Genomic DNA, 18663 nt, shown 5'->3' with positions numbered 1-18663 from the left:
CTGCTTTAACTGCAGTCTGAGGCTCAAGATGAGGAAGCAGTAGCCAAACCAGATTAGTATTAAGCAAGAAAAGATCTGTCAGTGCTTGACAGCGGGACTGGAATCACTTCTGTTCTCCTCAAGCTTTGTCGCAATTGTTTATTCTTTAGATCCGGTTTTCTCCCACAAAAGCTGATATTCTTGTTAGCAGAGTCTTGCTTTCCAATGAATTGCTTCTTCTGGCTTATTTGTAAATTCATGGAGAGGGGTGTAATGATGATTTCTTTCAGGCATTCCTTGGAATTTTTCCACAAGTTTCTAAACCTCTTCTTTAAAGTCTTTAAAACCACTCACTAGATCTGAACAGCACTTTGTGCCACGCAGACACCGATGGCATCAAATCACAACCCTCCAAAAAGTTTTTCAGTTTCCATTTGTCATAGAGGGTAAAACAGCAATGCAAAACGTAATGAAGGCTGTAAGCTCTTCCCTGAATAAACTCACACCACCACAAGTGAAATAAAACCAACATACACAATCAAAACTTCCCACAGTTGAAGGTTTTTAACTTGAAGTGGGGATTGGTTTGCTTTTAATCAAGAAGTGACATGGTACCTCTTGTCTATGTGTCCTAAACAGCATAGGTACCTTCCAAATTGCTCCTCACTTTCCAACTCATTTATCGTAACATTATCTAAAGCAGTGCAAGGAAAAAAATGGAAAAAAAATAACTGAAAATCTGTATTCTCAAAACTACAAACAAAAATCTAGAAAATAGTAAGTGATTCGAAAACACAAACAAAACAACTCCAAAAGAAACTCCTTTCAGGACACTCAGACAAGGTAAAGCTCCTAACCAAATTCACCTCTTCTGCTTAGACTCGTTCACCGCATTTTTATCTTCTCTGGAAGTCTTTAGTTCTTCCTGGTGGAAAATCACACCTGATCAAGAAACATAAATCATTTCAGCCATCTTCAAAAAGAATATGTGCTGGATGCAGCAAATCCGGTAGAAATTTCCAGTTCAGTTGGCGGTAGCATATGGTTACACTCTCGCTTTCCAGAATAAACAGGGTCAGACCCACCTTGCTTTTCTGTTTTTCCTGTGCTTTTGGAGTATCCTTATCAAAGATTACACAGGTATCTAAATAGCACCAGGTGCTATTTGCAGTTGAATAGGAAACTTGAGCAACAGCTGTAGCGTACAGGATTAAAACCCCACCACGTCTTTCACTTAAGGGTGGGGGGGGGAATTACATGTTATTGCTAGGAAACAGAGTTCTAATAGGCTTATGGCAAACAAAAAACGCAGCACTTGAGGTTAAATCCTTGAGAATAAAGCAGATTCTGATCATGCTTAACCCTTGCAGGAAGAAGAAAGGTATTTTTTCCTTGAAATGCACCCATCGTGCGTTTTTAAAAGTTCTTCTTCAAAGGCTTGCAATTTTTTTCCAATTAATTCCCACAGCAGAAATGCTTTAGATGCCAATCCCGAAGCTCCGATATCCAGCTCACGAGATCGCTCTCCGTGTCACCTATGCAAAAATCATACCTGCTGTGCTAAATCCTGCCCAGGTTTTCTGAAGCCCTTGAAATGACGGCTTCCTCTTCGCTTCCACTGCCTCATGGGGTGGCTTTATTTGCTCTTGTAGCAAAAGTTCAACGCATCAGGCTAAGAGTGGCTCCTCCTTGGCTGCCTCTGAGGTGTGCTGACAAAGGCACCTGTTGTAAGAGGTAAAGAAAGTCCCTTCCCACAACCCCTCCCTGCTGGCACCGGCTCCGGAGGCTCCCAACAGGGACCGACCTTAGGTTGGAACAGGCGCAGGGGAGAGAGCAGGCGGTACAACAACAAACATTCCCATGTTAATGAGAGACCAATTTAATTCTGCAATAAGGGCAGGAGGTGGGGAATGCAAATTATCAGACGCACTCCCCAGCTGCAGCTACTCGAATCCCTCCCCTGGTTTCACCATCAGGCATTTCTATTTATAAGGAATTATGGACCAGAACCTACATTCCTCCCCCCCCTCCCCCCCAGTTTTTTTTCATATCTACAGAGGGTTTGTAATTTTGGCATGTTCTAACTAGCCATTGCCGGAACTAATAACTGATTTTGGATGTTGGCTAATGCATATCTTTACTTTAAAAAGAATGTTTTTCAGCTGTCTTTTCAAGCTAATGGAGCTGAGCTGCCCACAGATCCCTATGGACCTGCAATTTACATCCGCGATAACAGTCTGTGCTGTACCCTGAATCAGCGCACATCATCTTAGGTATCAAACCAGTTAAACTAAATCTTTTGAATGAAACCGACTGAAGCAAATCCGTCCACTCAGACACAGTGGTAGCATGCTCACGCCAGAGGAACTGGAAAGGACAAGGCAAGCAGAGAAATGCCCTTCACCGCCTTCTCAGGCCACACAATACACTCCTCCCAGCATTTCAGCACAGAGCCTTCCCCTCAGCCAGGCTTTCTGAGTGCTGAAGTGATGAATAATCTAGCAAAAGACAATAAAAACCACAGAGTGCAGCTTCATATTTATTTAAAGCAAATAGCGCTTCTCCGTCTAACACCGCGGCTACCTTGCAGTAGCCTCCCTCAAAGAACAGGAACGCAGCCCCCTCCATGGCATAGGTTTGAAAGCATACCTCCAAAGCAGGAATTTTTGGAGAAGCGGTTCAACCAAGCAGTCAGGCCGACAAAGGAGAGCCAGCAGAAGGACAGGTGAGCTGCAGAAAACTTAACTAATTAAGGTAAGTAGTCCTAATTACAGTTGTTGGGATTTATATGCTGGTGGATAATAGAGATGAATGGAAAATTCCTGAATTGAGCAAAACAGCCAGTTTAGCAAAGCCAAATCCTGCTCACTCCCAAGATAAATTCACTCTCACTCCACCCCCAGGAATGTCTTGCTGCTATCTGACGGGGATAGGATCTTCTGATAGACGGAAAGCGTGTTACGTATGTGAGGTATGTGCAGCTTCTTGCTAAGCTCTCCCTTCCTGCCACCGCATTTCTGAAATGCAAAGGCGTTTTCTGTGATTTGCTTTCCGTGTATTAATGAAGCTGGGAAGATCACAGCAGTCTTCAGATAAGGAAACATAAAACTCCTTTCAGAGCACTTGGAATGGCATTTGGCAGTCTTCAAGATAAGTTTACAGGGGTTTCCCCCCCCCCCCCCCCCCCCCCCCCCCCGCCCAGATCGGAATGAATAACGGTAGTATCAGCTCTTTCCCTAATTGCCTTACCCAGTAATGACCTGTAAGAACTGTTTCAAACACAACCAGCAGGTGAAAAAGACCGGGTTACACATCAAACACTGTGAATCCCAAAGCACAGCTCCATTCTCTCCTCGCCCACAAAGGGCTTCCCAACCACAGAGAACGGCGGAGAGCCCCGATCTTCTGTCCACACACTAAAGCCCCGCAGCGCTGGTGCTGTGCCGGACCCTCGGCCACCCCAAACACCCGTGCCGGGGTGAAAGGTGGGGGAGCAGCTGCCCGTCCCTCGCACGCCTGCTTATCCCAGGGAAATAAGAAGCAAAGCGTGTACCGCTGTGGTGGTGCAGCCTTTCAGAAGGCTGCGCTTCTATTCATAACCCTGTTCCAGTTTTAGACATTAGAAGGTAAATACCTTTAGAGGTGTTTTGGGATGCAAAGTGAGAAATGAACGCCAAGCCGTTGCTCGCAGCAATGCCCCACACCTTTCGAGAAAAGCAGTTGCCAGGCTCAGGCTGATCTACATGCAGTTCCGCTATGGCTTCTCCAAGTTTTATTTTTTTAATTGAAAATGTCAAATAACACGGCCTATTTCCACCCCACCCCCCCCCGCCCCGAAGAAGTGGGTGTATGCACCTGTGTTTCGTTTAAAATAATCCTCCAAATGTGTGGAAAAATCTGGGCTTGCTGTGCTTCAGCATATGTACTTACAGGGGTAAATCCTCCCGATTTGCAGCTACTCCGCATTCTCCTGATTTGAAAGTGGGCAAGATTATAAACTGATTTTTACAGATTAAAGCCAGTAAAGTCATCCCGCCGGGCAGAGCGATGGTTTCTCTCCCAGCATGGCTGGAATTGCTGAGGCAGAGGCATTCAAGACAAACCAGTGATGCCGGCGTGTGCTCCCCCTCCAGGTAAACGTGTAGCCCAGCACAGGGAAAAGCTGAGGACTTCTAAGTCTTCATTTTCTGTTGCCAGCTCTGCCTCTTGAATTATTTACTGTAAGCCCAAAGGAAGAGAGAGCACTATCGCCCAGGTCTCCTTCAGTCTTACGGGAAAGCACAAATAGCAAACTCACTGCAAAAGCAGGAGGAACCCTTATAAATACATCTGCTTTGTTATGGATTAAAACGAACGGAGCAGAAAATACCCCAGCTCCCCTCTCCCAGCCTCCCCTAATCAGCTGCGTGCCACACAAAAACTAGTCCTGCTCCCATGCAACAACTGCTGCATAAGGATTTTCTTCCACAAAGTTCCTAGATGATCTTTAAAGCTTATTAAAAGAAGTAAAACTATCAGCCTCACCCCTCAATCTACAGAGGGTGGAAGGCCAGGCCAGCTGCTACCTCCCCAACCTGTTGAAGGTCACTCCCTGTATTTATAAAAGCATATTCTCCATTAATTCTGTACTGTGTATTTGTTCTGTTCTCAAAGAGGTGGTTATTAACGCAGTTAGACAAGGTTTGGGTCAAGTTTGCACCTCATTTCGAGTTTTACATTAACTTGAAATTACCGCTAAACAAGGGCATGAAGCTGCCTAAACCAAATCCACCCGTTTGACTTCTAAAAGCCATACGAACCTGAAAAAGATGGAAGAGCAGCACGGCTGGGATGCCAGCGTACAGATACATATTTAGTCAGCTCAGTCCATTCCAGATTCTTCTGCAGCCTTTTAAATTAATTCACAACTCTCTTCTGATTTTTGATTAATTAAACCCACATTTTAACTTTCTGTGTCCCTATTTTTTTTTCCATACTGCCACAATCACTTTCTAAGGACACTAGAAGTTACCTCCCCTCTTCAGTCACGTTTCCCTCAAACATCAGCCGCCTGGCAGAAATACCTCACTTAACAAACCTCCTTCTTGTCTGCCAAGAACCTGCATTAGAGTTGGGATGACTTTTTGCTTGTTTGTGTTTTTCCAGCAGCAAAGGCAGCACGGGGCTCTGACCAGCCCGAACCACTGGTGCAGTTTATTGCCCGGCCCCACAACGAGCCGCGGTGCGATGGGTGATGGAGGCAGTGGGGCTGGGGAAAGAGCCTGACATCCTTGAGCCAGTACCGCTACCAGGTAAAAGGAATATTGAATCTTACTGTGAGATTTTGGAAATCCTAGCCTTTGGCTGTTGAAAAAAACAGGTTTTACAGCATATTTGGGGCATACATGGTGCATAGAACCTGATGTAACCGACTGAGGTTTAAAAAGGAGCTGAGAATACTTCCTCCTTCCCATCTTTTTATTTTAGCAAAATAAAGGATTTTGGGGTTTTTTTTCCCTTTTCTTTTTTCTGTTTACAAAGGGAAGGGGTGGTACTGGTGAGCTCTACAACATGCGCACGCCTACTCCAGCCTCGCACAACCTGAGTGGGGCCGCGCTAATTTGCACGGCAGACAGCCCCACAGAAACCACTTAGAAGGAAAAGGCAGAAATTCCTAAACTGAGTTTGAGCGTCATTTCCTGGAAAGCAGCTGGCTTCAGCCACCTGTTTCATGTTCCACCCTTCTTCTTTGGGGACCCATTTTTTATCTCCCCCTGGCTCAGTGACGGCAGAGGCCCACGAACAACTTCACACCCCAACGGGGGAGGCAGCAGCCGTCCAAGAGCAAGTCCATGTACCAGGGACCTTCTCCAGCTGCCCCAGGGCCACCGCCAGTGTCTCCAAATTCCATCCCCTCCAAGACAAATCAGTACGAACAGGTCCCTCTGGCTGCTGAAGGGACAAACAATCTGAATTGTGAATGTCTCTGATATATATTCCCCGGGGCTATTAATCCAACTGAATAATGCTTGTATGGCATTCAGACCATGCCAATGCCATTGAGAGCTAAGTTCCATAATAAACTGACTCTAATCCAACAATAATCTAATCTAACCTGCAAAATGTATTTTAAATTTGTTGCATTTATCATTTCAACTGGTATTGAAAAGAAAAAAAATGGCGTCAAGCATATTTTTCAAGAAAATTATCATAGCAGGTATATAGGAATGCTTTGCACTTGCAATTATTTATATGGATTTCTGGCCTGGCTTCAATATAGCATGATTCAGGGATTTCACCCAAATAGCCTGCAAGTTAATGCAAGTAGAGCCAACTTTTATCAAGCAAAAGCTTCATCAGAGCAACAGAGCTAGTTCAGGCTTCGTATCAACAATAATCAGACAGCAAGTAGCAAGTATAGATCCGTATCATACCTTCCCCCATGTTCTGCTGTCTTTTCATTCGCAGCATGTGATCAGCAAACAAAAGATATTAATTAATATCAAGGAGCACATTAAATAGTGAACATCTCTCACATGAAAAGAATCAGGGTCCAGAACTCAGGGCTTCTCATTCTAAGCCCACACCTGACTTTCCATCTCAAGGTAGATACATCTCTCCGTATTTTTTCTTTCCCCTCCCCAAAGATGGGTTAACAGCCCTTATCTACTTCCCAGAGGGAGATTAAAAAAAAGGTGAAATTAATGAAAAATGCAAACGTGGAAGTTGTATTACCATTGTTGTTATTACTGTGATGTTGCCTGTCAAGTTTTCTCCAGAGTGCTGTTAAATACCTTACAAACCTGCCACGCTGCAGAGGGAGAGCGCAATGACGCGGTCACCTGGATGACCTATCCGAAGCACCCTATACCACATCAGATTTCAGTTTTTTTACTGACTTTCACTTTGCACCTGACCTTTAAGCCTGGGACAAGAAAAAAATGGAGAAAGAACAAAAAGGCTGCAGAGCCAGGCACTATGAGAAATTCTTGTAGTTAAATGAAAGAAAAAGGCAGGACCACAGCACATCCTCTGTCCCCCAAAACCACAGGAGCTGGTGAGGCACAAACCCACCGTAACATACTCTGCTGTGCAATGAGTAGACAGGAGCTGTTGTACCCCTGGAGCACCACAGCAGAGCCCCAGAAAGAGCTGTAACCACGTCTTCCACATGGACCCCCTGCCAGAAGCCTCATGGAAAAGGTGAGACATTTCGATGTGTAAACAGCACAATAGTAATGGCATATTCCCAAAACAAAAAATACATCTGCAGCATGATTGCTTGGATGATGAGATAAAGAGTAATTAAGGCTGAAATGACGCAGGTGAGCAGGAAATGGCACATGGTGTCAGCTAAACTAAGCTAAACCAGACAGACTAGTCCAAGTATCTCGGCAGCGGAGGTATAGAAGACAGTTTGATTGTGAGATGCAGTCTAGACGGAGGCATGCCTGAAGACTCCGAAATGAGATTATTCCATGCATTATACATTAAAAGTACAAACTACTGATACTTTCCAGGAGAGCAATGTGTCCCACAATGCTGGAGTTAAAAATGCAAGCATTCGCTTGGAGGTCAAAGAACTGAATGCAGCCAAAAAAGCCCAGAAAACAGCACGGGCTAGTATATATTTATACCAAAGATGATTAACAGCAATCTGATAGAAAAAGCATTTGACATGAGAGATCCATTTGCTGAGAAAGACAGAAGACAGCTATCTCTCAGTACTCCCCTGGACCAGTTCCCTTGGCATTTGTACAGGTCAGCTCCAGAGGAGGAAAGCAGCTCAGGACTGTGCAAGCTGATCAGCCGTGTAAGACTACCAGCAGCATCCACTAATCTAAGCTCCACGTAATCCTTTGCCGCTAAATCCCTATTCATCATCATACAGTACAGTGAAAGGGAAATTCTGTTCTCAGAAGATGATTTGGGAGACAAACTATTTCAGTGCTTAACTGTGCTGATCTAGTCTCCTACTGTGAAAATCTGCATCTAGGTTTTAATGCTTCAATATACCACAATGAGAAAAACATCTGTATTTACATATGATTTAAAGATTAACTTGTCTTGATTTGACTGTTAACAAGCTTATTTTAAGAGCTCAAATGGTTATTTATGTATAGAAGGATGAGAGAAGGCAGATTATTCCACAAGTTATCAGAGTTCTCTATGTGATAAGGAGGTAATTCTTCAGATATGGGAGACCAGAGATAATTCCATATACTGTTCCACCCTTCCCATTTGTCTTATTCCAAGTTTGTCTTTTAGTTAAAATTTGAACTATAGCTCTTGTATTACTGCTACCATTATATCTATGCAACTAGAAGAAATGAGATACTCCCTAAAAAAAAAATAATAAAAATTTCAGGAATCGGTCCAGCTTAGCACAGATGTCCACAGGGCAAGAGAACATTTTCTCCTCATGTCCATGTGCTCTGGCTGGGCACAACGTACTGCTCAAGCTGAGTTCAGTATCTCTGCCATGCATGCACAAGGGCTGCTCCCTTGGAAGCCCACTCGCTCCCAGTGCTCCTGTTGACTCCCCTCAACATCCAAATAAAAGGCTACATATTTAGAGAGAAAATTGAGCCATAACTTCTAATCTGTTCTTGATTTTCAACATGCCTTTTATATAGGGTAAGCGTTTATGCAAAATTCCTTCTGCAAGGAATGCAAGGAAAGTGCCTGGAATGAATAAGAGCTAATTTTTGCTTGATTTGAAGTCAAAAATCCACAACAGCAAACAAATTAAATCAGAGGATGCGATAAAATTTAGGATGATTTAAAAAAAAAACCAAAAAACAACAACAACCCCCCCCCCCCCCCCCCCAGGTTTTTCAAAAGAGGTTTATATCACCATAATGTTCCTCAATGTGTTGTCCTGTAGGACAAGAAGAAATGGCCTCAAGCTTCACCAGGGCAGGTCTAGATTGGATATTCAGAAAAATATCTTCACGGAAAGGGTTTGTCAAGCACTGGAAGAGGCTGCCCAGGAAAGCGACGGAGTCACCGTTCCTGGAGGTATTTGAAAGACTTGTAGATGTGGCACTTGGGGACATGGGTTAGTGGTGGACTTGGCAGTGTTGGGTTAATGGTTGGACTCTATGACCTTAAAGGTCTTTTCCAACCTAAAGGATTCTATGAGTCTATGATGCCTTTAACTGAGGAGCATGGCAGTTCATTCATCAAAGTTATCGTCACCATCTAACACTGATGCTGACGTGACCAATGCTATTACAACACACAGCCAGGCACTGTTACAGTATATGCACCTCATGTTTTCCTGAAACATATGAAAAGTGACTCAAGTCAGCGGTTCTGATTCTTGGCTTGGCAAGGTGGATCTCTGGCACCCTAACAGCTCCATTACGCTTCTGCTGTCCTCCTCTACCCATGTGCAGCCACTCCAAACGCTCTGCCACTTTACCTATGCACCAACTACTCCACCATCAGCAGCCTCCTCCTCTCCTTGACACAATTTCAGGCAAACCTGTGCCCTGGCTGGGATCCCAACCCCACCCGACAAAAATGCAGCTGTTCCTGCAGAACTGCCCCTACAGCAGGGCTTTTCCCAGCGCTGCCGGGCAGGTGAACGATAACCGTCTGTTCACTCTCTGCAGATCTAGTTCGGCTAAAGAAGCCTGGAATGTGGACACAGCTGAAGTTAAAGCAGCCAGAAACACAGTAAGCAGAAAAATGGCTTAAAGCCATCTTTGTTCTGGCCCTTTTTTTTTTCTTCCATCAAGGACCGTTGGGACCGAACAGATTCCCAGCTGCTATCTCACACCAGCTACTGCAGTCCATTGCCAGCTACACCTTTAAAATATACTTCCAGTATACTCCCAGATGCTGCTCCAGCTTGACAAATACCATGAGGAGTGTGCTCAGCTGATGAGTGGGAACACCAGTAAAAATAGGGTAGCGGATGGTATTGGAGAGAAGACAAACAGCCCTGCTGCAACTCCAACGCTTACGGCTCTGCTTCCGCGCTGTGGAAGAAATCTGTTAATAAATAAGATGTATAAGTAAATAAATAAGAATACGGATGGGCTGCAGAAAAGCAGCCAGACCATGGCCCCTTCGGTATTTTGAAGGTTGCTTAGCAACAGGCTGGCTGCTGCAGGGCTAAAGTAGCATGAAATTAGCAGCTTTTCAGCAAAAAAAACCAAATTGAATGTAAAACTGGGGAGGTGGCCTTTGAGTGGCAACAAGGAGAAAAGCATTAACTGGTCAATTGGATATGGTGGGCATCTTTTAGGAGTGTTTCCTGAGTGTGGGGGATCTTTAATTAATGCAGCCATGGGCCTTTGTCCTGCCTGGCAAGTTAATAATCCAATCTTGATTAAAATGATGGCTGTTACAGTCACCTCATGGGTTAATTACTTATTAATGATCTTAAATAGCTCAAACCCAACCATATCAGACTTTGCTATACTAGTGCCAGCTGACTATACACCATGTTTACAGTTCCAGAATTATCAAATATATTTCCCCATCATTTCAGGTCGACGTTATCTTGATGCTATCGCTGCATTCACTTAAGGAATCTGGTCCCTGTGAATCCTTTGAGTAACTGAATCTCAGCATCATGGATCCACTTGTTCTGACCAAATAATTCCTCCAAATCATATTGCTTCTCTAGCCTTATGGAACAACCCTGTGTGGACGCAGAGAATCATTACATAGACAGCAGCTATTAGAGAGAACTAATGAGAACAGCAAGAAAAACATGTGTACACATTTCAGGGAAGACTTAAACAGGAGTTTTGAATGAAAGATTTTTCTGGGTCATATCATCTGGGGCCAGGTTGTACCAGTTAATTGTTTCCCACTGCTAAACGTGCATGAAGCTGGTCCCTGGCAGCCAGACACAACCAGGGACCCATATGGCACATGATCCATTGAAAGGTGGTGTAGGACGGTGGCTGGGTCAGGAGAGATGCTAAGTTAGCTTGTCCAGGCATTAAACTGGAGGAGGAAAGGGAAAACACTGTGGTTCTTTCCCCTGCTTTTTATACACACACCGAGCAGTGGTAACTTATTTTACTCCTTATTTACAAAACAGCTTGTATTTGTGTGGCACTTCAGAAGCAGAATAAGACCTAGTGCAAGGTCCTGTGCACCTGGGTCAGGGCAACCCCCAGTATCAACACAGGCTGGGCAGAGAACAGGTAGAGAGCAACCCTGAGGACTTGGGGGTGCTGGTGGACAAAAACCCCAACGTGGCACGATAATGTGCACTTGCAGCCCAGAAAGCCAACTGAATCCTGCGCTGCGTCCCCTGCAGCGTGGCCGGCGGGGGGGGGGGGGGGGGATTCTCCCCCTCTGCTCCGCTCCGGTGAGACCCCCCTGCAGCGCTGCCTTCAGCTCTGGGGCCACCAACGCGAGAAGGGCACGGACCTGTCGGAGCGGGTCTGGGGGAGGCCACGAAGATGCTCAGGGGGCTGGAGCCCCCCTGCTATGGAGACGGGCTGGGAGAGCTGGGGTTGCTCGGCCTGGGGAAGGGAAGGCTCCGGGGAGACCTTCCAGCAGCACCAGTGCCTGGCGGGGCCGGCGGGGCAGCTGGGGACGGGCTTTTACATGGGCACGGGGTGATGGGACATGGGGCATGGTTTTAAGCTGAAGGAGGGTAGAGGTAGAACAGTTATTATACTGTGAGGGTGGTGGGACACTGGCAGAGGTTGCCCAGGGCAGCTGTGGGTGCCCCATCCCTGGAAGTGCTCAAGGCCAGGCTGGACGGGGCTTGGATCAGCCTGGTCTGGTGGGAGGTGTCCCTGCCCAGGGCAGGGGGGTTGAAACTAGATGGTCTTTAAGGTGCCTTCTACCAACCCAAACCGTTCTATGATTCTATCTAGGGGCCTACATGAGAATCAAATTTGCTTGGAGCAGGGAAACTTCTCACGTGCATTTCATCCATCTTAGTGCCCCAGCACAGCACTTAATTGTTCCTGAGATTGGGGTGGAGTATATACAAGCTGTCACCAGTTCTGTTGGCAATAAATTATGTATTGTAGAGCAGGCTGACTATTTTCAGTCCTTATAATTTTCAGAATGATTTCTGTGTCCTTGGGGGCTGCACACAGAGAAGCCTTTGGCAATGTTTTGTTTTCCTGTTTGTCTGGGGTTGAAGAGAAGGCAACTGAGGCTCACTGATATGGCAAACACTTAAGTGAGATGTCCTCCATTTCCTTAATGAGCCTATTAAGTCATCAATCTATCAAAGGTGTAATGACAAGTCTGGGAGGATAGAAACACAGAGAGACAACTCAGTGTCCCAGGGTTTTCCTAGTACATGTACACAAGAAAACAACCTACAGGCTACAACAGTTAACTGGGAACAACATGATCCTGTTGCTGGAGAAGTACATCAACCTAAAATACCTTGACACTGCCTTTTTGCATGGCCAGAGTAAGCTGTGCCCGAGATAGCTTGCCCATCTGCTTGCCCATCTCCTCCTCCGAATGGGAGATGATAAAACCCTGCTTCATGGAGCTGCTGTATACATTCATCTCTGGGGTATTTGGAGACTCAAGTGTCTGGTGAAACTGTTAGTGCTCCCTGAACTTGAGCAAAATGAGTGACTGAAGGGAGATAGTCTTAGTTTAGGTCACAAGAACCAAAGATGGTATCAAAACTCAAAAGGAATTGTATTCTCCACTTTCCTAAATGAGTCCTTGCAGGTGTGGACCCCAGGATTTAAACTCCCCAAGGAGATTAAAAAAATACTACTATATTAAATCAAATATACTGGTTACCAGGCATACAGCAACTAGCTTACATCACTCTCCAGCACACAGGATTTGATTTAGATGGTTAACTATTACCCAGTGCTGCACGTTTTCAAGTGCTGAGCCCTGTTTTATGTGGAAACGGCATTGCTCACAGGACTAGTATCTGTGTGCAGCGCCCGTTGAAGCTGGCTCACTAGTATCTACTGGGCTAAAGGCTCGGTGTAACACCAACAGGCAGCAGGCTCCCTTGCCCTGGTACCTCAGCTGTGACACAAACAGAGCAGTGAAGCAGAGCCAGGGGAAACAGTAAGTACTGGAAACTACCAGGGAGAAGAGATTTAATAAGTGAAGGTGCAGACAAGCCTGAATCTTGCATTCGAATCATTAAGAGTGGAAAAAGTGAAGCAGGAAGAACAAATAGCATCAGCAACGCTTAGGAGTCTGAAAGAAATGTACTAAAATACATGCTTATTTCTTTTAAAATGTCACTCTCTGTCAACTGTCATGGTTTCCAGACGTCCAGAATCAAATTATATTGTAATTGCTTCCTATTTGGACAAGGTCACAAAAATAAAAGCTCAATACCTTCCTAAATTACAGTCTACTATATGTTCCTTATGCTCCTGCAGCAGCCAGGTCTCCTCTTCTGATGTCAACAAATTTGTCTTCAAAAAGAAATGTTGGTTTAGGTCCATTAGTGTAGTGTAAGGCACATTAAAAAGTTAAGAGCCGTCGTTACTGATCTTTCTGAGAAACCTCCCAGATCACAGAGATCTTTAACCTCTTCCTAATCCTTCCTAATTCACTTTGTATCATAAAAGCAACAAAAAGGAAACAAATACGAAACCCAGACCCATGCAACATTAGGACCGGTGATCATTCTCCACGTGCCCTCATCAATGAGTAAGGACCTGCAAAATCCCTTACACCAGGGATTCAAAACCATTCCTCAGTTTTTTCCACCTCTCCCCCTGCCCCCAAATCCCTGTGACGGTATATAATCTTGTATAATATTCCTGTATGATGGATCAAAGGTTGAAAAGCCACAAGGTACATAGGTAAATAGTTCCCTTGTATGAACACGTCGCCTGCACACACTGCTTCTGCCAAGGCCTTCTACAAGACATTATTGTTACCAACACCGTGTGGATGTTACAGTGAAGGTGGAAGGAAAAGAAAGAGGTACTCTTTGCTGTTCCCAGGGGAGCCAGGGTTCCCAACAAGCCCCTGTGTGAGCTCTCGGCCCAGCCCTGGATCTACGGATGTGCTGCTCATTCCCTGCTTGCTCCAGCCTCAGCCTGCTTCTGGAGGAGAAGCTGCTTAATGGATAGAGATGGATGGGAGCCAGCAGGATGCGAGATGGACTCTGGCATGGGCCGCAACCACCCGTCCTCCTAATTCACCTCCGCAATTAGTGCTGTGCCTGTGAGGAACCCTTTTGCTTCAGGCTAGGAGGTCCTCTGCTGCTGGAGAGCAAGAAGAGGAGGTTTTCAAGGGTTATCAAGTCCAGGTCCAGGCAGCGCCTCCTTCCCCTTCACAGCCCTGGCCCTGGCCAGGTGTGTCTTTGTCAAGCCCTGAAGTGCTGGGGTTTGTCACATCGGCTGGAGGAGATGGCTCTGGTGCATCTTGGGGCAGAGCTGAAAAACATGTAAAATCCATTTCCCCTGGGCTAGAGTCACTGCCTTTGCAAGAACCCTCTCATCAAAACATTCTGCTTGGAAAAACAAACCATCCCAAGCAAGATGTTGCTTCTGTACCATGTCCTTCCTCCTCTGAAAGGTACACATGGGGCGCAGAAATGGACAAATGGGTTAAGCACTCTTGGACAAAGTTCATTAAAACCAAAACCTAAATTTCACTTTGCATTCGAAGAAACCCGAGGGCTGAATTTGCCTCTAAGCATCCTGTTGCTCCTAAAAGCCACTGGGATTTGTGTCTATACAGGCTGACGTGAGTGTTAGGGTCTGGATGAGCTCCTGTAATGAAGAAAACTGTGAGCTGGGATCTGTATTCTGCAGACACCAAATGGCAGCTCCTTTCAGCACAGAGGCCCTGTTTCATTTCTACCTCCTGAAGAAAGAAATCGCACTTACTATTTTCAGGCCTATTTAAAACTTGAAAATAATGCAGTGGTGACAAGGTGATGAAAATCTTTTTTCTTGTTTCTGACAGGTCAGGTAGATTGCAGAGTCACCAAAACTAACAGCCTGACAATATGTTTTTGTGTGTCATTGACGGTGGGAAAAGAAAAGAGCCCAAAGTGGAAAAAATAGTTTATCAGGGGATGAAGGAGTTATTGAATAGAGCATCTTGCAACAGGCTACCATCGGGAGAGTGGAAGCGTGCGAGCAAGCAGAACAAAGCATTCTCGATAGGCAGTGAGGAATCAAAGCCCTGATCTGTTCCTGATTTCTTCCACTGCTCTTGACTAGCTGAAATATAATCAATATTCCCTACCGTGTAAAGATGGAGCATCCCAGGCGGCTTACTCAGACTGCCATGAAATGGTTCCTTGTGAGGATGTACGATAAGGTCATTGATCTCGTGCTCTAAGCTATGGGTTAACAAAAGGATTTCTGAGATTAAAAAAGAGCTGTTCAGACAATCACTTGACTCTGCTAAGAACTTCAGCTATAGTTTATTTTATTTTTTTTTTCCAGAGGTCAAGGCCTTAACCTCTGAGCCTCTCCAAGCTACACCAACCCCAGCAGATTTATGTTGGTGAAAGTACACCTGTATTTCTTGGGAGAGGAGCGATGCAGACCCCCTGCAGGCTGGTGCAACGTGCAGGTGCAGCTGGGCTGGAGGATGCTGAAGCTGAAGATTTTGCAGCTCTGTTGTCACAGTAACTGGGTGACTCAACCTGACACGCTGTCTTTGGGCCCGAGCCATGCATACACACTGAATTCATGCCTTATACTTCCAGATTTAAGATATTATTTATGATGCTGATTAATTACTCAGCAATGAGATTTTTTTTTCACGGCTTTTGACTGACTCAAGGATGAAATTTTGGTTAAGAATTATTGTCAAGGAAATTGCATTAATTAAGCAAAGGAAGTTGAAAGAAAAATGAAGAGATACAATAACGTAACAAGGGCTTGATCTTCATCTGCTGTTTGAACAATTGAACAGGGAAATGAGATACATGGTCAAGGCTTCCCAACGAACAGACCTACAATACTACTTTTTAACATTTGCCTATGCTTTCAATTTTTGTTGCAGAGATAAGGAACATGGGGGAGTGAGAGCAAAGAGAAGGAAGCTGTCATCCCCCCCCATGGCTTCCACACCTCATCAGTACACCTGTAGGGTGGCAGGTGCGCTTCTGAAACGACGAGTGTAACAGCAATGAACTTCTGCAGAGAGCTGGCTGACATGGCAATGGGTTGACACCACTTTGCCCAGGCAGTTCACAGCACTACATGACAATAATCACTTACACACAAATTATTTCAGACTTAAGCAACATGATACAGCCAAACACCACAACACTACTTTAAAATCTGTGAACGAGTAAACCGGCACATTGCCATTCTTAAATAAAATTAAGCACTTTTACAAATGGAGATAAATATACCAGGACGTTTCTACATAGCACTTTAGCTGGATTCTCCAAAGTCTCTGACATACAGCTCTTCACCTCCATTTACCAGCCTGATGTAACTTACTTATGTCCAAACACAAATGAATTAAACAACATAAACAATTTAATCCTACATTTACTATACTATTTACCTCCACAAGAGAAACAAGGCTATAATATGGTAAAAATAAAAGCAATTAACTGCAGGGAAACAAGAGAATCCTGAAGCAAAACAACAAGGAGATCCTAAAAATGTGAATACTGCCCTTATGAAGCACCTAATTAAACTACTCCGGTAGCTACATATTGCTTAAGTAACAGCCAAGTAACCATTCACTGAATTTAACTTTGAACAGTGTCAACAATGGTAAAATATTGCCTTGAGTTTGCAATGGAAAGTTATTAACAGGGACTTGAGTTCTAAATCCACTGTCACTGCAGAGCTCTGCATTTATAAAACGCGTATGGCCATCTTTCTATCCTTAGTTTTGTTTGTTCACTTATTTTCAAAGTGGAGAAATTCAGCTGCAGGTGCTTGAGAAATCAAACACCAGCAAAAATATGTAAACACACTGCCCCCAGTGTCTTTGTTTATTTGCAAAAGCTCTGCAAGAAAAAAAGAAAAAAAAAAAAGAGAACATTGTTATTGTTAGTCATTGCCTTCCCCCCCCCCCCCCCCAATTATTTTTAAAAGTTTAGCTTTAGGTCTCAGTATAGCATGGTGCTTCAGAATTTGTCACTTCATTTAATCTGTCAAAAAAACAAATGAAATTAAACAAATGTCCGGTCCCAACTGTTTTCTGCACTACACTGAGAATGAATCACTGGGGTTTTTTTCCCCAAGCCACCGCATGCAATAACCATTGGCTCCAGCTTACCTAAGCTTTCTGTAACATAGTCATGACTTGTTTCCAATAACTTCTTTTAAATTCTGTAACATCTGCAGAAATAAAATAACCACAGCATTTCTGAGACAGACACGTATCAGAAAGGCTGATCAAGTATGACACAAGGCAGCTTGAAAAATTTTGTCCAAATGCCATTTCTTCCACATGCATGTATTCTAAGATTTCTAGGCTTAGAAAGAAAAGATAATTCTCCTTGTGTGCACTGAATTCCTGGTAGATAACAGAGCTTCTTCCTCCACTGGTCAGAGGGGAGAATAGAGTTTCTGTGGCCACATTAAAGACATAACATTCTTCAGGGTCCTGCAGTTTAAAAAAGACTGGTCACGGACAACACAAAGACTCAGGCTAGCAAGGGTCACAGCATCTGTGCCACAGGGTCTTTTGTATGGGAAGAAATAGATTTCCTCTGAATTGCCACCATGCTACTTAGTGCCGAGATGCTACCTGTTCCCTCAGATCCGACTGCTTGAAAGAGGTCTAAGAGAAGCATGGGTGATTTTTCTCCCTCAGGGAGATTTCTCCATGTTAAGCCTCAATGGTTTTGTTGATGCTGAAGATGATACCAAGGAACACGTCTTGGCCAACATAAATATGGGGCACAGAGCTCATTACCAGCCATTTCTGCATCAATACTTCTACCTACACGTCTTTCTCCACAAAATCCGAAAGCCGGTAGGTTTGTTCCATTTAATTATGGACATAAGTGCTGATCCTGGGATACATTTATTCAGCCTCTACGGTCTCTTTTGCATCACAGAAGTGCCTCCAAAAAGGAAATCATCTTACTGTGAGAACACAAGGCACTGCAAACCTGCCAGGCACCACTGTCACAGTCTTTCTCCATTTTCAAACTCAAGACATCCCTCAGAAGAATCAAGTACAAGTTCCTGGGTTTGTTTCATTCAAAGGAAGCGAGAGTTTAGACTTTCTCTTCTAAAGAACAATTAAGATGACTACTATGTGACAGTAGTAACTAGACACTCTGCTACCACTTGACATAAGGACCACTGGGTGCATGAAACTTTCTGTAGAACATTTTAACGTGTCACCTTCTAGGACGTCAGTCAATCCTCCAGCCAACCTGCATCTGGGATTCGAATGCAGCCAGTTCAGCCTGGGAAAAATTTTCACTTCCTCTTACTCATAGAGCTGAGTTATTTTAGACAAACTGTGGCAAAGATGGCAGAAGACAGAACTGTTAAACAGTGCAACTGCCTGCTACCTTCATCTATTGCTCTCTGTACTATTTTCAGAATCAAGGATGGAAAGGAGCTGTTATTCATCCAGGAGGAAGGAGCCAGACACAAGAAGCTTAAGCCAAAAGACCTTCTGACTATGCCTTCCTTCTTCCGTTCTGTATGGAAAAACATCTGTCAGCCTGGAAAGCCATGGCTCCTGATGGCACCAAGGTAAACAAAACAAATGTAGGTGGCCTGCTGGACCGTGGAACGGGTTTCAGACGTCCCCCTCACCTTACCG

General features: G+C 44.5%; 1 protein-coding gene across 8 annotated transcripts in view; it reads right to left on the bottom strand.

Annotated features, from left to right (window-relative positions):
- The window catches only part of RABGAP1L (RAB GTPase activating protein 1 like), a 270618-nt gene that overhangs the window by 35811 nt on the left and 216144 nt on the right, over positions 1-18663 (bottom strand). The gene's annotated exons all lie outside the window — the stretch shown is intronic.

This window comes from Falco naumanni, chromosome 11 (assembly GCF_017639655.2).
Source record: "Falco naumanni isolate bFalNau1 chromosome 11, bFalNau1.pat, whole genome shotgun sequence".
In the NCBI taxonomy this organism is placed as follows: Eukaryota; Metazoa; Chordata; class Aves; order Falconiformes; family Falconidae; genus Falco; species Falco naumanni.
The sequence above is the reverse complement of the archived record's forward strand: the minus strand, read 5'-3'. Positions and strand labels throughout refer to the sequence as shown.